Below are 23465 nucleotides of genomic sequence, written 5' to 3' on the forward strand. Positions count from 1 at the left end.
CAGTTCTGCTGCACTACAGCAGGGACCATACCACAGGCCCCTGGACCTGTGTGAAGGGTACTTTCTTACCTCCGTAGATTCTTCAATTTCCATTCTCTCTGTGAGAGCCTCAAGCTGCTGAACCACAGATGAAAGGCCTGACTGGAACCTCTTCTCTCCCCACCCAGTTGCTCACAAATAAACAAAGAATAGTAAGTATTGCTATTACCCTCCCTACTGTTTGAGATCTGAAGTGGTCTAAATACCCAGAGCCAATCTGAAGACAGAACAGTTTCTCTGTAAATAAATATTCATCCTAGATCAGTTTTTGACAATGAGCTGGAAAAGAAAACCAAACCCAGGAATCGTTTGATTTGGCTTTGGTTTCCCAGCATTTATCATAATTAACATTACAGGAACAGGCATCACAGCTTTCCAGATAAGCTGAGTCAGCTGCAATTAAAGCATTAAGGAGGCAACTGATTCCATTTGGGGATTTAGGACAAAGAATGATCAACTGAGCACAGCAAGTAATGCTGGTGATGAGACACATTGGGAAAGGTGCTGGGGGAAAATATAGTACTCAATGTAATCATTTTGAATAGCTCTGCCACAGTGTGATGCTTCATTTCTTCGGGATCATTCACATAATGAATGGGTAAATACATGCAGCAAGCAAGAAAATAAACATGCAAAAGTGCAGAGAGGAGGGAAAGATAGATAGCACATTTCTTTTTCTTTCTTAATCCTTGATTTTTCTTCCTTGGGAATATTCAAAGTACCAAAACTTCTCATTTTAAACCAACAATGATTATTGCCTACATTCAGATAGGATGAGCTCCTCAAAATACCATAATTTTCCCACTAGAAATTTGTTGCTGGTGCATTTTCTAGCTGCATACTCACAGGGAATCTTATTCTACTTTTGGTTACAACCATATCAACCAAATGTGTGTCTCCTGGAGAATCTCTCTTCCCAGGCTGGGGCATAGCTGATAGGCATCCACTTCCCCTCCCTCTGTGGTTGATAGAAATCACAAAATATAGTCAAATCAGTTCATTAGGCCTCTGTTTGGGACAGACAGAATCTGTCAACTCCAACAGGAAGGCAATCTAGGATTAGGCTCTTTTTGTTCAAAGCTCCATTAGCTGTAAATCTAGCTTCCAACATGAAGGTACCTCTAGGATAGAAGGAGGTTGGTATGGGCAACAGATTTGCAGCACAAAGAGTATTCTGAAACATGGCAGGAAGAGAAACACTACACAGAGGAAAAGGAGGTCAGAATAGGGCTTTGGCTATGGAAAGAAATGAGAAGGAAGGAGATGCCTTGAGGTCTATTTGTCCTTGATGAATGTTGAAGGTCAGTGTGAGGGTCACCATCCTGGAAGGTAGTTTGAATTCAGTTATTTTTATTTAATCTACAAGGCAAATTGTGGGAAGTAAAAAGGGAAAGCAAAGGAAGTCTGGGAATCGGGAAAATAAGGAGGTAAGAGATCAATGAAAGAATGGAAAAAGAGAAAAAGAAAATACAGGAAGGAGGTGGTAGGCAGGAATGTAATGGCCTGTGGTGATGCCAGACACTTTCGTGGCTGCCGGATCTAGTCTTTTTTGAGGACCAGATGAAGCCAAAAGAAGAGTTACTTCCTGTGGAATACAGCTCCAGCTGTCCTCATATCATGTGCTTTTCACTAAAGAGGGAAAGGAGATTCTGAAACTTCACCTGATGCGAAATTTATCATTTTGTTGTGGAGTCATTCTTAAATCATTTTGCAATTGCATGAAATAAATATGATTGGTATTTGGTTTTTTTTTAAACGTTACATATAAAATAATGATAAATAGGAAAGGACTCAGAAGAGGAATAAACATACCTGTAAAAATAAATCCAGAAATAAGACCCCAATCTGAATAATGTTGTAGTCGTGAAACATGGCAAAGGGAAGTTTGTGAGAAACCAGCTGATCCCATCTTATCTGTACTTAACAAGACTCATCAGAGCTTAGATGTATGCCAGAAAGAAATTATTTTATTTTTAAAGGAGGGGGATGGAAAGGTGGCTTAGTTAGTGGTAGAGTGCTTGCCTAGCATGCATGAAGCCCTGGGTTTGATTCCTCAGTACCACATACACAGCAAAAGCTGGAGGTGGTGCTGTGGCTTAAGTGGTAGAGTACAAGCATTGAGCAAGAGAGGCGAGAGGCTCAGGGACAGCATACAGGCTCTGAGTCTGAGCCCCAGGACTGGCAAAAAAGAAAAAAAAAAAGAGGACTTGAAAACATGTTAGGAGATAGCCACTCACTTTGCCAGGATGTATCTTTCGGCATAAAGTTAGCCAGGCATGGGGTTGGTTTTCCCCAATTCTTCAAGAAGGACTTATGTGAAGGAGGTGGGAAATGCCAGAAGATTTAGGATTTTTATTTTACAGGTAGGTAGAATGTCTTTTTTTTTTTTTTTGCCAGTCCTGGGGCTTGAACTCCAGGCCTAAGCACTGTCCCTGGCTTCTTTTTGCTCAAGGCTAGCACTCTGCCACTTGAGCCACAGCGCCATTTCCAGCTTTTTCTATATATGTGGTGCTGAGGAATCGAACTCAGGGCTTCATGTATATGAGATGAGCACTTTACCACTAGGCCATATTCCCAGCCCCTAGAATGTCTTTTTATACCACGTGGTACCATGTGGAGGAGGGACTGCTTTGGGATTTGACAGCCTGTGGGCAGCAAGGCAAGGCAGTGAAGGTGGTTAGGAAACTGTCTCCTCTACAGACGTCAACTTCTTTAATCCGCCTATGTTCCTTGACTACGGTCACACCCAGCAACCATTCTGAATTTTAAGTGTGACAGTGGCCACTTCATATCCTAAAATGGTTTTCCTGAGATGATTAGCTTCTAGAAAGGCAGTATTGGAAGGCTCTCCTTCAGAATTCTGAGCATATACATGCACTTTCCTGGTGGTGGGCAGAGCCTGAGGAGTGAAAGCATGCTCATCTCAGCCCAGCAGATCTCTGAGGAACCTGGGGCCTCTTCTGAGAAATGCTAATTTTCAATGGGACCTTTCAGGTAGGAAGTCATGGCACCTTCAGGACCTGTTTTCTTCAAGTTACCATTTCAGGTTGGAGGGACAGTATAGACTTGGGGTTAAATGGAGGAGATTTAGAGTCAAGTAGATCTGACTCTATGTCCTAGATTTTTCACTGGCTTTTCCAGGTGGTGTTTTCCTTTCCTTTCCTTTTCTTCCCTTTCCTTTTCCCTTCCCCCTTCCTTTCTCTCTCCCCCCAATCCCTCCCTCCCTCCTTCCCTTCCTTCTTTCTTTGGTTCCTACATAATTCTGAGCTTTGTTTTCCTCATCTGTTAAATAAGGAATCCATGGCCTATGTGAGAAAATGTATATAAAATTCTTATCATAGTATGTGGCTTGGGAAAAAAATCTGCACATAAGAGGAAAAAGAGAAACACTCCTACAGAAAACTTAGGGGCAAAGGTACTAAGACCCTTGAGTTGCTTAAGGATTATTGCTATTTTCTAGTATCAATGTGTACAGCCAGAAATAAAGAATTAGCCACATAGAGAGTGAGAAATGTAAATATCCAGTACTTTCTTGATTTGGTGTTTAGATTCCAGGGAATCTCCCAAAAAATTAGCTCCAAATTTTAGATACAGAATTTGTGTTGTTAGGTCCAGCCTAGAAGGACAGATCTCAAGAACTATTGTGAAACTTTGTGCCTGGTGATAAAGAATGAAGATATTTTTGAGTATTTCTCAAGGTGAATGAAAGAGTAATTTTTTTACTATATTTTAAGGCAATCTTAAAAAGTATAATCTGTTGAGGTGTAAACTTTTAAGGTGTTGTAGTTTTATATAGCTACAGATATTTGCATTCTTAGAAATCTCAGAAATAGCAAACTATGCCCAAATCGTGAGGCACCTACGTCAAAACCTGGCACATAGTTTTAATATAATTTAGTTTCTTCTGAAATTTGCAAAAGAGTACCAGTCAAGTATCCTTGGAGGAATGAGTGTTAAGGGGGTGGTAGGGAAGTGTGGAAGGAAAAGATCAAAGCTAAAGGACTAATGTGAATAAGAATATGTTTAGAAAAACAACTGGCAATTAGAATCTTTGATAAAACCTCTGAGATATAACAGGCATCCTCCCTCCCTCCATAGTATTTGGAGGGACTTTTCAGGGGAAGAAAATGAATTTGGTTAGTATTGTGTTAATTAATGAAAACAGCCCCTAAGAAATTCCTTCACATCTTTCCCACAAAGTCTATAACAGGAAGTTACAAAAGGAAACTTTTGGATTGGCAATCAGTTTAGCTACTTCTGAGCTGCCACAGAGCTAAAAAGAAAGGGACCAAAAGGATTGATGCATAGGAGCGATCATACACACCTTGGGGGAATGGGCCATGCTTGAGAGAAGAAAGAAAGAAAGAAACACAAGGGAACACATGAAAATAAGTCTCTCAGAATCTATTTTTGTGTTTTCCTTTCTGCCTTTTCTGTTTCTTTCTTTGAAGTTTAGAGTTTGGCAGGTAGTTGAGAAAGCAAAAGTTTGGGGCTGGGAATATGGCCTAATGGCAAGAGTGCTTGCCTCATATACATGAAGCCCTGGGTTCAATTCCTCAGCACCACATATATAGAAAACGGCCAGAAGTGGCGCTGTGGCTTAAGTGGCAGAGTGCTAGCCTTGAGCAAAAAGAAGCAAAAAAGAAGTGCTCAGGCCCTGAGTTCAAGACCCAGGACTGGCAAAAAGAAAAAAAAAAATCCACAAGAAAGAACAAGAAAACAAAAGTTTGCCTCCACTTTCCCCCAAGTTATTCCCTGCTCTTTCTCTGGGAAGCAATGGCGGCAGTCAGGCAGACAAGCCCACATCATTGTGACAAAGCTTACGACAGAATCCTTGTGGCAGCATTGTTATTCTGAGCTCTTCACTTTTTCTCAAACTCAACATGCCATCCATCACAACTCTGGTAGCTCTATTTTGAATTTCACAGTTCAGAATCTGTTTCTTCTTCTCAGCCCTTCACCTCTAGGCCCAGACAGCATTATCACTCAGTGGAACTGCTGGACTGCTCTGAGTTTCCTACTGTTCCCCTTCTTTCACCATCTCTCAGGCTCATCTCCATTTTAGGGATCCTTAGGGATCAATATATCAGATGATACCTTCCCTTTTTCTGTGAAAATCCTGGCTCCCAAGTTTAAAGTAAAGGTCAAGATCCTTACAATGACCTGGAAGATTCTATCTAGTTAAGCTCTACCTGACAGCCAGGGCCTTGTTGACTGCTCAAACCAGGCAGGCCTTCTCACTCTTTCTTAAAAACACTGCACAGGGCTGGGGATATAGCCTAGTGGCAAGAGTGCCTGCCTCGGATACACGAGGTCCTAGGTTCGATTCCCCAGCACCACATATACAGAAAATGGCCAGAAGCGGCGCTGTGGCTCAAGTGGCAGAGTGCTAGCCTTGAGCGGGAAGAAGCCAGGGACAGTGCTCAGGCCCTGAGTCCAAGGCCCAGGACTGGCCAAAACAAACAAACAAACAAACAAAAAAAACACTGCACAATTCCATTTCCGGGCTATGTCACTGGCTGTTTCTCTACCTGGAATGTTTTTCCTCCAGAATCTGGGGCTCAGTGACTTACCTCCATCATGTCATCTCATTGAGGCTTCTTTGAACTTCATTAAATTGGATGAATCCCTATCATTTCTGATGGGCAGCTTATTTTCTCTACATCCAGTATGCCTATATACTACCCATAATTGCTACTGATTACTTGTTTTCTACTAACACATGAACTCCACAAGGACAGGGATTGTCATAGATTTTTGCTCATTGCCATATTTTCAGAACCCAGTAGGGCTCAAGAGATCCTTGTGTTCTTGGTGTGTAGGCAAGAATTTGAAGTTCTAACTCCTTCCTGTTGGTCAATGATCCAAAGTAAATGCTTTCAAGATATCCCAGGCCCATGGCTCCAGTGAGGCTGAAGTCTAACTATAAGACTTTAAGAATTTTGAGAGGTATTAGCGATTTATACTATTGAAGTAGAAGGCAGAGAGAGTCTTACCACTTCTGCACATTTCCAGGGCCAATGCAGTGGGTGCAGAAAGGAGCTCCTGTGATGGAAGAGGTTCAGTGAGTCCTGTAAATTGCAGGGATCGTGGTTCCTCCTGCATTAGCAAACTGTTCCTCATTTGTCCAGGCCTAACCTGAAGGTTTCTCTCTAGATAACCCACACTCCTTCCCAAGTGGATAAATCCATCATTATCTTGGCCCTTGCACTGCAGCATTATTTCTGTTTTCTGTCCAGAACTCTGCTTTCCACACTAGAGGGCAATCTTCTCTGGTTGAAAGGCTCTCCTCCCGCCATCTTTGATGCTTTCAACAAATGTCTTATTAGAATAATGCTCGACTCATTACACATACACATACTCACAGATTTGCAATGAATCTCAGGCAATAATTAGCTCTTCTAGGAAGTTAAGATTCCTTTTGAACTAGCAGAGGTCACAAATAATCTTCTAGACTATAAAGAGTACACAAACCTGTGCTACGTGCTGAGTAATGATTGGTGAGTCAGGTAGATTCAGAAGATAGTGTCCTTATAGACTTCACAGCTTGGAGGGGAAACCGTTTAATAACAAAACCTTCAGGTTGGTGCTCAGATGATAAGGGTTTCTTGGGGATGGAAGTGTGTGTGTGTAGGTGGGTATGGAAACTCAGAGAATAAAAACAAAAGTGTCCAGGTTCAAGAGGCTACCTAGAAGAAATGGGTCCTCTCCTACTCTAGTGGTTTATTTACCTAATAAGGGATGGCTTGATTTCTATTCTTTTTTTTTTTTTTTGTATCTTTTTTTGGTACTGGGGATCGAACCCAGGATGTTGCACTTGGCAAGGCAAGCACTTTGCCACTGAGCTACCTCCCAGACCTTGATTTCTATTCTTAAAAAAAATCATTAAAGATAATAATTTTATTTTTCAACAAAAGCATAGAATGTTATCTCTAAACCTGAAATGCAGTCTCAAATTAGTTTAAAAATTTTTGTGAACCATACCAACCATTTTTTATACAATACTGCTATTGGTGGAAATTAAATCACTCTTGTAAAATATTTTGTTAAGTGTCTTTAGTACTTTGTGAATGACCCACATAATAGAGATGGTTAACCTAATTCCATTGTCATTACACTGATAGGCACAATTATGGAAGTAGTTGGTATAATTAATGAGAATATATGCATAATTGTATCTCAACTGATGGCCAAAGTCATTACATAATGAAGAGACTCACCCAATTAAACTTTCTTTAATAATGTTTCATAAGAATGATCCCTGTGGCCACATGTAAAGAACATATCTGTTGAATTGGGAATTTGTTCTAGTCTACCTCCTCATAGGGTTATCTCATAATTGGAAATGTGAGCATATGTTTGTAAATAACTCAAACATTTCCAGTGTTTTATGTCTTTTCTTTGTTTTCAGTGTCTTGTCTCTTCTAATCTCAAATCTTTGATCTTCAATCTTTCCCTCTTATCTCAAGGCCACTTGTGACCAAGTGTCTCTCAGTTTGGGAACGTTTTTCTGGACTTCAAGGTACCTGTTGGTTGTTCCTGTCCTAATGTTTCCTGTGTTCACATATTCATTTACACCTGGCATGTGTCAACATTATGCCAAGGTACTGGCCAGAGCTACTTTTTTTGCCTCTATAGAACTTTTTTTTTTTTTTTTTTTTAGGCCTTTGGTATTTTTTGTCTTTGATTTTTTTTTTTTTTTTTTTTTGGCCAGTCCTGGGGCTTGGACTCAGGGCCTGAGCACTGTCCCTGGCTTCTTTTTGCTCAAGGCTAGCACTTGGCCACTTGAGCCACAGTGCCACTTCTGGCCATTTTCTGTATATGTGGTGCTGGGGAATCAAACCCAGGGCTTCATGTATACAAAGCAAGCACTCTTGCCACTAGGCCATAGTCCCAGCCCCTTGTCTTTGATTTCAAGAGATGCTCACTGCTCCCCTTACAGGCCAGTATTTCTCAGTGTTCTTCCTGGCTCTATTCCCTGAGGATTCAAATCACCATTTCCCGAATCTCCATGATTCTCAAGCCCAGCTCCTCTTCTCTAGCCAACTTCTGAACACTTCTACTTACAAGAAGTTCCTGGGACAAAGTCAACATGCCTCAAAGTCAGCATGTCATCTTCCTTCTCAGGAGCCTGCTCATCTTCTTGGATGTTCTATTAGTGACTTCCGTACTCCAGTTTTCCTCACTCTTTTAAGAAACCTTTTTGGTGACAATAACCAATTTGTTGACAAGTTCTTTTGGTGCTACCTTTGTTATTGTTTTTGTTTTGCCAGTCCTGGTCCTTGAATGCAGGGCCAGAGCACTGTCCTTGGCTTCATTTTTGCTCAAGGCTAGCACTCTGCCACTGAGCTACAGTGCCACTTCTGGCCATTTTCTATATATGTGGTACTGAGGAATCGAACCTAGGGCTTCATGTATATGAGACAAGCACTAAGGCCATATTCCCAGCCCTTGGTGCTACCTTTGCACTCTTTAGGTTAAACCTTTCCAAACTGGAAGTTGGTTATAGCATCTTAATTAATCTTTCAGTTTTCAACTGTAGTTCTGAATCCCTTCATAAAATCATTTCCTTCCTTCCTTTCTTCATTCCCTCCCTCCCTTCCTCCCTTCTTTTCTTCCATTTCTTTCCTTTTTCAGTGCCAGGATTTGAACTCAGAGCCTTGTGTTCTCATTTAACTGTTTTGCTTTAGGTTAGAACTCTACTGCTTGAGCCGTTGATGGCTTTTTGTTGGTTAATGGGCAATAAAAGTCTCATGGATTTTTCTGCCCAGGATGACTTTGAACTTTGATGATTAGATCTCAGCTTGTTAAGTAGCTAGGATTATAGGAGTAAGCCACCAATATTTGGCTCATAAAACCTTCTTAAGTTTCCCATTGGTAAGTTATGGAAACTCTACACTGGTTGGTCTTATTATTTTTCAAGACTCTGCTTTAGGCATCTCATCCTTCAGGACTGAGTTCCTTCTTCTATGTCAAGACTTAGTTACCTATCCTATCATAGCAGTAGCCATAGAACCTGAAAGATCTTTTCCTTCCCTCTCCCTAACTAGTTGTGGGCTCTGGAGCATAAAGCCGCTGCCTGTCTCTGAATAATTACTAACCACAATGTGCGCATGAGCATAGCCACATCAATGAAAACAATAAAGTAGGTGTTAGTGGGCATGTGGAGTGGTGCTTATAAACCCCACACCTGGCAGCAGGTATGGGATCACAAAGTAATCAGAGAAAGGTCTAATTTGTTGCCAGTGGCAGAAGCTGCTGAAGTTGGAGAATTGGTGTTCTTTATCATTTTAGATCATCTGCCTTATTATTTTAGGATCATTTCCTGTACATTTCTATCTCCTATACAGAGATACAAATGGCTCACATAAAGCAAAACTCTAGATTTGTCTGATTTACAGGTGTCAAGTTCTGACATGGGGGAGGCCTGTCAGATTGAAGCTTTAAACATCCTCCTGTTTCTATCCCTTAAGCCCCAGGGATATTCAAGACACTAGTAGTAGGGCAGGCCTCATACCCCAAGACCGACCAACATCTAACCCAAACACCTTCTGACAGGTGGAAAGGGTTCTTCTGAGTCAATCTGGCTTGTACACCTCTGCAAATGGGATGGGTGGTATTAATCTATTCATCTGGGAGGAGTTTTGATTTGTTTTCAACACTTGCAACGTAGTAGATGCTCGGTAAAGATGCCCTGAATGTTTCTATGACCAAAGTAGAAAAATATAGAAGTAAACAAAAACAATTCTCTCTTTCGATGACCTATATATTACCCTATTATTTATTTTTATATAAAGCAAAAGATTTTAGATTTGGCTAACATGTATTCAGTAGCAGTTAGTATTGTGTGGCTTTGTTTGTTAATTTTTTTTTTTTTGGTATCACCTGTTGTCACCTGTATTTCAGAAGTGCTTGTTCATCCTGAGACCTTCACTTAACCTTAGAGCCCCATGAGCAAAATGAGATGATTTGATTTATTTCAGATTTAATAATCAGAAAAAACTTACCATGCTTACTTAATTGAACATACCAGCTTCCTGGTCTAATAGATTCATGCTTAAATTTCTTTCTTTTTTTGTCAAGAGAGAGCTTCATGTGAATAGAGGAATTATTAACTTATAATAACAGTGTGCCAGTGTGATCCATGAAGGTAACTTCACATTTTCAGCTGTAGGGATGTCAGAAACAAATAGAAGTATCCACAATTTGCCTTCTGCTGCCATTTAACCCCTTCTTGATATGCAATGTGGCAAAATCTGCCTGCACTTGCCAAATCCAGTCTTTCTGCTTTTACTGCTGACAGTTTAGATCATGAAAATAAGATGCAATGAAGTTTGAAAAGCTGGATGTATTCTCACTGTATGAACTCCTTGGCCTGGTCTTCAGGAAGACTGTTTTCCCCCACACAGCTGGTTTGGTCTCTCTGGCAGACCTGATGCCAGTTGACTAGCTGGTTTAGTTTGCTAATGCACATTGACTAAGCTGCCGTCTTTCTAAGATCCAGCCCCAGGGAGATAGATGCTTGTAAGAATACATCTCTAAAGAGGTCATATGGTTGATAGCTAATGACTTCAATACATTTGTTGTTTGGAAAAGGCCCAGCCTTTCAACAGAAAAATTCCTTGGTCATGGAAGGTCAGACTGAATGAGTTTAACCATGAACTTGGAATGAAGAATGAAACATAACACAATATTGGAAATGGTGTCTGTACATATTGGGCTCCTGTCTGGGTAACTGGAAGCTGGAAGTTGGCTTGCAGTGAATTTCTCAGACTTTCTGTGGGGATAGTGACAGTTGGAGGCAAACAGGGCACATGGGGTGGGGACTGGATATTCTGTGTAGGAGGAACAGCCTTGGGACTCAATTTAGACAGCACAAATACTTTAATCATAGCTGTTACCTAGCTTTAACTCAAGTTTGGAAAAAAATTCAGGCTTCTGAAACAAGTAAATTAGAAAGTGGTTATATAAAAAAAGGCTTATCTGCTTCACAATGAAGTCAGTACACATCTTTGTTCAAAGGTCTTATTTAAATGTTCTATTTGAGGCTCTGTCAGTCAATGTTAGTGGGGTAAGAAATAGGTGCAATCATTTTGGAGGACAATTTGGCAATATCATTTAACATTTGAAATGTGTATTTTCTTTGATCTGGCATTTCTATTTCTGGGAATTGAAGTGTGTGTGTGTGTGTGTGTGTGTGTGTGTGTGTGTGTGTGTGTTTTACATGGTAGAATTTTCTATACGGACCTAGAGAAAGCTTCTACAGCATTGTTAGAATCGCTAGGTAATAAACCGAAGTGGAAAAACCCCAGATGCTCATCATCAGGGTCCTGACTCAACTCACCATGGAACAGCTACACAATGAAACACAACGCAGCTTTTAAAAGTTTATATGTGCTGGGGCTGGGGATATAGCCTAGTGGCAAGAGTGCCTGCCTCGGATACACGAGGCCCTAGGTTCGATTCCCCAGCACCACATATACAGAAAACGGCCAGAAGCGGCGCTGTGGCTCAAGTGGCAGAGTGCTAGCCTTGAGCGGGAAGAAGCCAGGGACAGTGCTCAGGCCCTGAGTCCAAGGCCCAGGACTGGCCAAAAAAAAAAAAAAAAAAAAAAAAAAAAAAGTTTAAATGTGCTAATAGGTGTGTTAACATGAAAAATTTCCAGGATAGTAATCAATAAAAGAAGCCAGATTAGAATAGTGCATTGAAAAAGAGAATGTTATCATATAGTATCAATATGAAAGCCTAGAAATAACAAAAGAAGATAAAGAGAATGTTAAAAAATGATGTAAGTGGTTATCGCTAAGTTATGAGTGGAAATTGTATCTCTTCTTCTCTGTGAATGTAATGCTTTAAATCATAAGACAAATTTATGATTTAAAATTTCTGCTGTGGTAAAAGTTGATATCAGTTAGTAAAAGGGAATCTCTATCTATCTATCTATCTATCTATCTATCTATCTATCTATCTATCTATCTCCCTTATCTCCCTTCCCCATTCTGTCAAAGGCACTATGGAGTATACCATGGAGTATACAGGAACTATGGAGTATACCATTTGCTATGTTCAACCACATTAATGAAGAATTTGGTTGTGATCTGGATCAAATTATACAAAGGCTATGTTAGGAGCTGTGAACTACTGACAGCTTTCTGGGTGGTGGTTTACCTACGTGCAAGATCAAGTGTTTAAAAGGTTTAAGTGGACTGCAAGTCAGTATCTGCCATCATGCTTTTCCTGCTACAAAAAGTAACAGGAAAGAATCTTGGACGTGGAACTGGATGGAGCATTAGGTGTCAATTATCCAAACACTCTTCTGTGGTGGCTCCTCTGGCTTCTAGGAAAGGGGAAAATTCATGGCTCTCAGACATGTCTGCCTTTCTTGTTTTTTGGTAATGTAGGACTGGACTTTCTGCATTGAGGAAGGCTGATCTATTTCCCCAAACATGACATCAGCATGAGCTGGGTGCAAGGGAGGTGGCCCAAAGCTTGATTTTTCTATTAAGAAAGGCCCTACTACACACTGCCATGGGACCAATTCCAAGAGACAGGTGACAGCAAGAAACTTTAAAATATTGAGCAGAGTGTTCCCTAATGCCATACTGTATCCATTTCATGTGGGCACAGCTTCTACATCACCTGCAACATCTGGATTACATCTCTAGATGGCTCTAAGCATCCCTAACCTGACAATCACCTATGCCTGCCATCTACAAACCTCCCACATGCTGAACCTCTTAGAATGTTCTCTTTGCCTTGTTGCTGCAATTGAAATTCAACCATTGATGAAAGACTCCTTTCATATGGAGTCTTAGATGGGGCAGCTCCCTGTCCCTCTAAATACCCTACCCTCCCGCTTTCAAAAAATATTGTATTTTTTATTATCATTAAGTACCCTTCCTCTTTTCTCACTGCTTTTACACCATTTCTCCTTCCTCGTTGGAAGCACCAACCAGTAACTCCATCACCTCTACCCCAAAGGGGGTCACGGTCATATCCCCGTCCTCACTTGTTTTCTGAAAATTTTAGAACCCGCTTCACTGCTGTCTTCTTCACTACTCCTGTTGTCAGCTGTGATAGATAACCTTACATAGGTGAGCTCTGCCACCTTTGGCTCCTTCTGCCCCAACCTATGAAATTCCAGCTACCTTTTCTCCAGTGTACTCACCCATCCACTCCTGGGATTGATTCCTAGACCTCTCACTAGCAACAACTGCATCACTTCCAACATCCCCACACATAGCCCTTCTTTATGTTTGTCATTCTTTTTAAACTTTCGACTACTCAGATCTCATATATTTTCACTGCCCCACTTTGGAACATGTTCTTCACCTGGTCTTAGAGATACTGTTCTTTCTTGGTTCTCTTTCTCAGTCTCTCTTTTTTAAAAATTTTTTTCTCAAATTTTTATTATCAAACTGATGTACAGAGAGGTTACAGTTTCAGTCTCTCTTTTTTCTGACCCTTGTTCTCCTACATTTGGGGTCTCTGGAGCTCCATCCTGGCCTTTTCTTTCCTATCAGCTACTCATTGTCAATTAGTTCTATGGTTTTTCTTTTCCTTTCCTTTTTTTTTTTTTACTGTCCTGGGGTTTGAACTCAGGAACTGGGCCCTGTCCCTGAGTCTCTGTGTTCAAGGCTAGCATTCTACCACTTGAGCCACAGCACCACTTCCAGCTTTTTCTGAGTAGTTTATTGGAGATAAAAGTCTTTGGGGCTTTTGTTCTGGCCTGGCTTCAAACTGCTGTCCTCAGATCTCAGCTTCCTAAGTAGCTAGGATTACACAGGCACAAGGCACGGGCGCCTAACTCAGTTCTGTAGTTTTAAAGAATACTTGTATTTTGCTATGTGCCTGTGGCTCTTGCCTGTAATCCTAGCTACTCAAAAGGTTGAGATCTGAGGATCGTGGTTTGAATCCAGCCTGGGCAGAAAAGTCCCCATGAGACTCTAATCTCTAATAACCACTCAAAAACGAGAAGTAGAGCTGTGGCTCAAAGTGGTAGAGTGGTAGCCTTGTACAAAAGGGACAGTGTCCAGGCCCTGAGTTTAAGCCACACAGCCAACAAAGAAGAAGAAAAGAATGCTTGTGTTTTATGACTTCCAAATTTCCATTATAGCCCTGTCTGATCTCTCTCCAAAGTCCAGCTTTTTATATCTTTCTGAATATTTCTGCTTGGGTGTCTCGGGAGCATCCTAAACTTACCATAAAATCTCAATTTGTCCTCTATAACTTGTTCTATTCTCAGTTTTCCTCATCAATGTATGATATGGTTATGTGAAAGTGAGATTTTCCTATCATGGAGAGACTGGAAGTTGCTTATCTGATATATCTATTCCCTTTCCATTTCCCAATGACACAACATTTTTTGGAAAATTGAGTTGCTTTAGGACAAAGCTTAATAAAATACATATTCAAGTTATCTTAGAACTACCATAGCCACCTGACTGGGTTTGCGCAAATGTTACTGGAAGGGTTTTCCATCATGAGTCTGAAAAGAGGACAAAACTCTGGTGGAAATATTTTTTTAACTTTCTATGTCCATTGGAATGCATCCACCTTGGACCATGAAGTATCCTTGAAGGTGACAGTCATCTAGTAGTCATACATAATAGGATGGTGAAATAGCAGGATTAGTGAGAAAGAAGCCTGGGTTTCTAACTATTATGGATTTGCCAGGAGAATAAACTTCTGATTTAAGCCACAAAAATTCTGCTACAAATAGCTGCACTAATCATGCCTGATATATGAGTGTATGCAACACTGCCTTATTCATTCAAGCAAGGATTCAAATGTATTGCAAATGACACAGAGATACAACAGATTTCTTTTAGAGCTACATTATTTGTTTATTTTTGGTGGTATTGGAGCTTGAACTCAGGTATCAAACTTGCTAGGAAGGTGTTCTAACACTTAGCCATGCCTAGTCTAGCCCTTTTCTGCACTGCTTATTTTGAAAAGGGGTCTAATTTTGGCCCAAATCCAAATCTAGATTATTATTCTCCTATTTATGTTTTCTATTGTAGCTAAGATTGGTGGCATATGCCATTGTGCCTAGCTCCATTTTTTTTCTTTGTTTTTTTTTGTTGCTAGTCCTGGGGCTTGAATGTGGGATCTGGGCACTGCTCCTGAGCTTTCTTTGCTCAAGGCTAGTGCTCTACCAGTTGAGCCACAGCTCCACTTTGGCTTTTTTTTTTCTCTGTGTGTGTATGTATGTATGTGTTGGTCATGGGGCTTGAACTCTGAGCCTGGGCTCTGTCCCTGAGCTCTTCAGCTCAGGACTAGCACTCTACCACTTAAGCCACAGTGCCACTTCTGGTTTTCTGGTGGTTAATTACAGATAAGAGTCTCATGAACTTTCCTGCCTGGGATGGCTTTGAACTGCAATCCTCAGATCTCAGCCTCGTGAATAGCTAGGATTACAGGCCTGAGCCATTGGTGCCCAGCCCACTTAGGCTTTTTAAATAGTTAACTGGAGATAAGTCTCATGGGCTTTCCTGTTTGTGCTGGCTTTGACCTGTGATCCTCAGATCTGAGCCTCCTGAGTATCTAGCATTATAGATGTGAACCACCAGCACCTATCTATAGTTCCTTCTTTTGAGATGGATTTTCACCTTTTTTTGTTTGTTTTCCTGGTTTGGCTTGGAATTACAATCTTTCTGATCTCAGTTTGTCACATACTGGCATGAAAGGCATATACATGATAGTATAGCTGTTGGTTGGGAAAAAGTCCGGCAGACTTTATACCTGGGCTGACTGGCTTTGAATCATAGTCCTCCTGATCTCATCCTCTCAAGGTGCTAGGATTTCAGGTGTGAGCCACCACACTCAGCTAGAACTACAGCTTTAGACACACGTCCTAGGCAATGGAAATCATTGCTGAATACTCTAAAATCCAATTCTCTTTGAAAGAAAACTGGATTATTTCACTGTAACAAAGAACACTGAATGATGGCTAGATTAGGTAACCTTTGTTATGCTTTTGAAATAATAGGAGTTTGCAAAACTTAGCCATTTAGGATCCCATGATTCATGTAGTACATTACTAGTTTCTTGGTTTGCTAAGAGGCTGTTTGCTGCCATGAATCAATTGGCTTAATTTCATTAAGGAAATTAAAACAAACCCCTTTATATTACAACTTTTTCTACATTATTTTTCCTAGTGCAAATGAATAATGATTAACTTTTAAAAATAGTGTAATTACTTTTTCTGTAAATGGCCTATCATGTGGTAAAGAGTTTAAGACCATGCAGACAGCTTTCTTTCTATATCCTTTCTTTGAAAGATGGTAGTCAGGATGTCAGTCTATCTACCTACAGGTCTGTATGAAAATTAAGAATGACTACTTCTGGTGTTGCCATGGGTGGAAAGTCCTCTTCTTTAAATCATCACATCAGTTATTTTGAGCTAACTTTCTTCATTTTCATTTTGAGTTATACTAGTAAAGGAAACAAAGATCAATTCATGTAGAATTTTGAGTGAGAATGAGATGCAATTTGGGCGTCTGCAAATGAGAAAGAAACTGTGGTTTGTTAACTTGAAATGGTGCTCTGAAAAACACACCTCATCAGTATAAGAAGAGACAATGGCTTTCCATGTGGGAGGGAGCCAAGGTCCCTGAGAGGCCACAGTCAGGACCATTCATTTGAGTCTCCAGAAATGTCTTGTTAGAGAAGCAAATCTAGATCTTGGGAGAAGCAAAGCTCACTCATCTGTCAGGCCTAACAAAATGCCTTGTGCAGAGCAGGTGCTCAGTTATTATTAAGGGACCATATCAGCACAGGTGGCTGGTAAATGGTGTGTCATCATGGGGTGCAGGGATAGGGCAATGAGGACATTGCCTTCTTGGTACAGTGTGGGCTTCCTAGATTCTTACTGCTCTCAATTCCCAAGTATGAGTGAAATGCCTTCTACAGGGCTTCCCCAGCACTGGCTTCATGCATCACACCCCTCACCAATCTGCTGGTGGCTCCTAACAGGTCATGAGACCTCAGGACGACTTTGACATCCATAGGCCCTGTCTAGGATCTAGCACTTCGGCTATTCTGGGTTTTGATAAATGAATGAATTGGGGAGTGAATAAATGAGAAGATGACAGTCTATCTGGCTTGTGTTAGGATATGGGGGGTGGGTATCCAGGGACTGCTCAAGGACAGGCCTTGCAAATGTCATGCCTTTGTTCAATGTCCAAGAGCAAGTACATTGTTTATCTAAAGTAAACTTCTTTCTTTCTCTCTCTTTCCTTCCTTCCCTTTCTTTTTTCCTTTCTTTTTACTTCTCTTTCTCTCTATCTTTCCTCCTCCTTCTCCTCTTCCTTCCCCTCCTCTTCACTTTGGCTATACTGGAGTTTGAATGTGAATCCTTGCACTTGCTAGGCCGAGCCATGCTGCTAGCCCTTTTTTGCATTGCTTATATTTGAGACAGGATTTTTTACCCTACATATGTTTGAATTGTGATCCATCTATTTTAGATTTCCTGTTGCAGCTAGAATTACAGGCATTCATCATCAGGTCCAACTTGTTTCATTGAGATGGATTCTCATTCACTTTTAGGCTAGATAGATGGGTTCTTACCACTGTCTCCCAATTTATCTCATATTTACTGAGCCCACTCACAAACCTATCTTCTTGCCGGGTGCTGGTAGTTCACACCTGTAATCCTAGCTACTCAGGAGGACAGGAACTGAGGATTGGGGTTTAGAGCCAGTCCAGGCAGGAAAGCCTGTGAGACTCTTATCTCCAATTAACTACGCAGAAAAAACTGATAGTGGTGCTATGGCTCAAGTGGTAGAGTGCTAACGTTGAGCAAAAAAAAACCAAACCAAAAAAACCTAAGGGACAGCTCTCAGGCCCAGAGTTCAAGCCCCAGGACTGGCAAAACAAACAAACATACAAAAAACTAACTTCTTTACAAATTTTCCCTTTTTCCTTTTGGAAGCCATCTTTCTTCCCTTGTCATCTCTCATCATCTTCTGACCACCCAGGATACTCATTACTTCTTCCTTGTACCTCTGTGATTTCTGTGTTTTTATTACCTCCCCCAATCCCCAGATGTGTCATGGAATCCAATATCCCTGCCTCTTGATCTTAACCTCCTCCAAACACCTAGCAGAATAACTTGCACAAAAGATGTACTTAAAATAATGAACTGATCACTGGGCACTATGGTGAAAATGAACTATGCAACTTATGGATGGGGATGGGTGGGAGAAAGTGGAAGACAGCTAGAGAAGGGCTGACATTATCCAAAAAGAAATGTGTTCTTTATCTGACTTATGTAACTATAACCTTTCTGTACATCACACTTATAATAACAATAAAAATTATAACATAACAAACTGAACATGTACAGGATAATTCTCTATGTTTAGAAATCAACATTCAATTCTTCTTTGGGTATGGGTGCCATATTATAATGCACTTTCCCAGTTGATCCACTTAAGGAGGGAAAAAAAAAACCAAAAGGAATCACTGTAAGTAACTGACCTTACACTGTGTCCAGCTTCCTGGAAATGGCTTTAAATAACGACTCATTATATAGGCAATTTCACTAAAGCTTACTGTGAATATGCTTAAATGGAGGGGAGTATTTCCCAAAAGCTAGTGAATCCAAGCTATTGCTTCAAGTATCTTCATCTGAATTACACTTCCTTCAATTGCACAGCCTAGACTGGAAGTAAGCCACAGATATGATTATTGTTGTTCTATGAGAAGGGAGAAGCCCTTGAGGATTTGAAGAAGTCATAGCTGGGTGTCACCAGGTCAGAGGGTAATAACTGGGTTTGAGTATTTTTGGTGGAATCCCAGAATTAGGTTGCAAAGGCTGCTTGTTTAGGAGGCAGCTGCTGAAGGATGCAATTGGGGTGGTCGATTCCATTTCCTACTATCCTCTTTACTGCTACTGGACAGGGATTGGCATGAGTTTGGGAGACTTTATCTTTCAGAGGGTCTTACTCCATGAGGACCCTAAGAAACATATCAACAATGATCCTCTAGGTAGCTACATGTCAGAAATTTTTCTCTGATCAAAGAAGTCCAATATTCTGTACACTAGCCCTCTTTATGGCTTACTGAAGGTTGCAATGTATTGTAGCATATTGAATGATGAAGAAATTTCTTAACTCATGAGTTCCTACCCTTATTTAACTGTAAAATATCCCCCTGCCCAATTCTTGTAAAACACCTAATACTCATATAGACTAGGATGTCACAGAATGCAATTTCATCATATGAACTTTGCAACTATTGGGTATTTTTTTTTTACCACAATGGGAAGGGAGGTTCAGTTAAGAATGGGACACAATTGTTATGCATGAAAGGATGGGAGTGCCATGAAGGGTAAGGATTGTTATAGGTAATCCATGAGGGACAATAAACCCAAGCTGACAGTCTTGCTAAGGGTTAGCCCTAGTTCCCATTCCAGATGTTATTTTGACTATTTATCTATTTATTTTTGCATTGGAGGCCCATTCATTTTCAAGTGAAATCATCAGGTTGAAAGGTCTGGGATTGTCTGGTGTAGAGAAGAAAGAGGAACCAAGAGCCTGAACAGCAGTGTTTTCTCAGATAGATGTGAAAAGGGGAAGTAAAGGATTGGTAAGGGAGAAAGGAGCCACTGAGGTGACAGAGAAATGGAAGGTGCACTGGTAAAGGGAATTGCAAGTGGGAAGAAGAGGGCAGGATGGAGCAAAGTCAGACACTGGAGATTTGTGAAAGGTCAGGAAGAAGCTAACAAATCCTCTTACCAAAGCCAGAAACAAAATAATAACAGGGTTAAGAAGCCTTCCTAAAGTACAGAGTACTCTTCCTGTGTCTTGTGGGTAGATGCCTGTGTGCTCAAGGGTCTGCATTTCTCCCCAGTGCTGATAGGGCCTGGTCTGAAATTCTAATAGCGGTCTGCTGCCTTAAAAAGTATCACAGTGGTTAAGTGAAAGCACAAGAATAGCAACAGGGAAGAACCCAGGTGTGCAGAAGCCAGAGTGGGGGAGGGGCTGAGAAGTTCCTCTTACCCAGGGATGTCAGGTGTCCACTTCTTGCATGCAAAGCAACTAGGAGCTCTTTCGCAAGCTAAAGAAACTTAGGAATACTGGAAACTAAATGCAAGATATGCAACACATTTGGGATTTTCTCTCTCATGTAGAAGGATAAAATTAGCAAATTCCTTTACCAGGTACCTTGCGATTTCTTGTTAGTCTGAGTGTAAAAATCATGTAAAAAATCCCTAATGTTTTTGTAATTTACAAACACTACATACTACTCAAAAGGTGGAAGGTGTGGAGCAGAGGCTAGGAGAGTACAACAGTTTCTTTTAAGAGAATTCTAACTTTTAAAATCACTGTTTTATGACAAATTTAATTCACAGAGATTGATTCTGTCTGGGACAAGCTAGCCGTCTGGGATAGTGCCTAGAATTCATGAATAAGGTTGGGGGCATGTTCAAATGGTAGATAACTAGCAAGTCCCAGGCGTTATATTCAAACCCTTCAAAAAAAAGTATACAGTTACTAGGTGCTGGTGGCTCTTGCCTCATATATTAGTGACTGGGAGGCTGAGGGTGGAAGGACCATAGTTCAAGGCCAATCTAGACAGAAAAGTTCTTGAGGTACTATCTTGACAATAACTAGCAAAACAGCCAGGCTGCAGGTATGGATGAAGTGGTAGAGCTCATCTGTTTAGCAAGTTTGAGGCCCTGAGTTCAAATCTTAGTACTGCTGAGAAAAAAATAGCTAAAAGAAAGTCTCTTCTCATAGGGAAAATGATATGTGAACTTCACAGAGTGGGTTCCCTAATGTAGAAAATTCTACTAGCTGGAAGAATGGCCCAGGCTCACAGACTACTGTTCTTAGGTGGTAGGGACTGGAGGACCTGAAGACAAGAGTCTACCACCTTCTGCATCAGATACAGGAATCAAACTGATTTGAGGTGCACAGGTCCCTTGGGAGCTTTCACTCTTTGGCATAAATGAAGAAACTCACTAGGACCTAGTTTGCCTCTGAAATGAAGGGCACAGGTGTGCTGGGTGGATGTTTTTCTATATGTTGATATGAGCACACGGAGAAATAATACTGAGACAGTGAGTGTTTGCTTGAGTCTACATCATGACACCATTTCTCTGAGTGTGTTATACAGTTGGGATGGTTTGGATCATTTGAATGGAATAACATGATTACCCATGGTATTGCACGTCTCCAATTCCAAAGAAACACAATGGCAAAAAGGAGACAAAAATGCAGAAGGAATAATAAGTCACACAATGTCACTGAAGTCATGCAAGGAGGAAAACCAAAAGGTTAAAAAAAAACAAACAAAAAACATGGGCAAGCAACAGATACCAGAAATGAAAAACAGAAAAAAGAAAAAGCTGATGCATACAATTCTAAAATCATTCTTACCTTCTTCAGTCATTGTGTCATAATATTTTAGTTTTCCATATGATCCAAGTTCTACAACATCACAGTAAAAGACACAAAGATAAGGAACGAGCTATAAGGCAAGAATTTTGTTTTTACACATTCTTAATTAATCAGATTCAGAGTTATACTGTCAAATTCGGCAATGGTAACTATATGGAGATGTGCAAACACAGCCCATGTGGCAGACAGCTTTCACGGCCCATTTTCAGAAATTACTTAAGATGTATTATTCTATTGGGGGTAGAAGGGACCCTGCATTACAGAGTCAGACACAGTTTTTTTTTTTTAACCTCCAATGACACAGATTATCTGGCAAGAATATGTTGCCCCGGGCTCATCTAGCCCTGTAACTTTTATAGACAGGGCATGAACAATATAGAGCCTTTCAGACACTGGCATTCCTTGTCATGAATCAGGCCCGCGGTTCATCTCATGGCTATTTTTTTTTTTTCTAACAGAACCTAAAGAACTTCCTAAAGAATATGGAAGCTACCTGGGGAAAAATCCAAAGTGAAAAAGAAAAAAAACCCAGGTTTAAAATGGTCTGTTCACTGCTGATCTCAACTATTGGATGGTCTAAAACACTGTCAGGTGTTCTGGGAATTGCTGCTGCTGTATATTTCCGGGGAAGATCATTTGGCTCAGGTGACCGAGGAGTCTAAAGAGCAAGGTGCCTGGAGCACCATTGCCCTTCCTTTGAGCACACATGGCTCACTGGAGCTTGCTGGGGTGGAAACTACTGGCAGTCAGGGAGCTGTTCTGAGTCAGCTGATGCCATGGAAGCTGGAGTGGGGGCGAGGGTGGGAGAAGAGGACCTGATGATATACCATTGCTTTTCCCCCTTACTTCAGTTTAAAAATAGAAACTTTTCATACTTGCTGTTCTGAAAAAAATCCCCAGATTGTTTTGAACAACATTGTGAGAAGATGAACAACATTTATTTTCTTGATTGTAACAGTCTCCCAATAAACTTCAAGAAATTAATTAGACTCCAGAGATATCCCTGTGATTCTGAAGAATGCTTCCACAGCCCATTAACTCAGGCAGCTGCTGGAGATCCACTGAATTAACTTATAATTGATGGGTTTGTGTACAAGAGGAAGGATCTAGCTTGAGATGCAATAAACATTCGAGTATAGTTGTATCATACATGTATTCTTTTTCCATATGCCTACAACATACCTATAGTTATTTTAATGTGCACCAGTACAAAATTATGCCTTGGGGGAGAAAAATCACGTCATCTTTACATTTTTGCAAAAAAAAAAAAAACTTGCCTATTCTGGCTTTTGTTAGAGATATTACAAAAGATTCAGGTGTTTCAGCAAGAAACTGAATTTTATGTAAGAACATTTTTTTTCTCCCGTGACTTCTGGAGATTGTCTTTGGTGGAATGGATTTTTTTTTTTTTTTTACTATTTGAGGAACAGATGTCTATTATATATGCAATATTACACAAGCTGGGAATTTGCAAATGATCTAAATACCTTTATAAATATTAAACAGATGTTCATAGTAGCTCCACACATCATGTATGTGTATGTAATCTCACAGTGAGCTGATGAATGATATCAGCCAACTAATTCCTTTTTTTATTTTGTAGCCTCTCTTCCTTCTAGTCAAAGAAGTAGAATAGGATGCCAGCATTCACATTTATTTGCTCAGAAAATAGAACACGAGTGACTGTTTGCATGGTTGGCTGGAAGCCACTCCATTTTCACAGATCCATCTTGCTAGATGCAAACTTCTCTGCATGCACATACCTGTCTCCATGCATCAATCCCCAACATCTGCTTGTGGCAGATGATATGGTGCTTCACCTCACGTCTTGGGGAAGCAGGTACAAATAAATGCAATCATATTGTTTCAGTTTCACTTTATGTTTACATAGAACTGGAGCTGTGCATGTGCTCACATGCACATATTCTTGCCACTGTGGCCAGCAGTGTTTCTTTGGATAATGAATAGGACAGAAACAAGAATGAGACACAACATACCAACAGCGAAGCTAATGGT

General features: G+C 40.6%; 1 protein-coding gene across 1 annotated transcript in view; it reads right to left on the minus strand.

Annotated features, from left to right (window-relative positions):
- Nucleotides 1-23465, minus strand: part of Slc24a2 (solute carrier family 24 member 2) — a 224223-nt gene that overhangs the window by 34154 nt on the left and 166604 nt on the right. The window lies entirely within an intron of this gene.

Source organism: Perognathus longimembris, chromosome 1 (assembly GCF_023159225.1).
Source record: "Perognathus longimembris pacificus isolate PPM17 chromosome 1, ASM2315922v1, whole genome shotgun sequence".
Taxonomy (NCBI): Eukaryota; Metazoa; Chordata; class Mammalia; order Rodentia; family Heteromyidae; genus Perognathus; species Perognathus longimembris.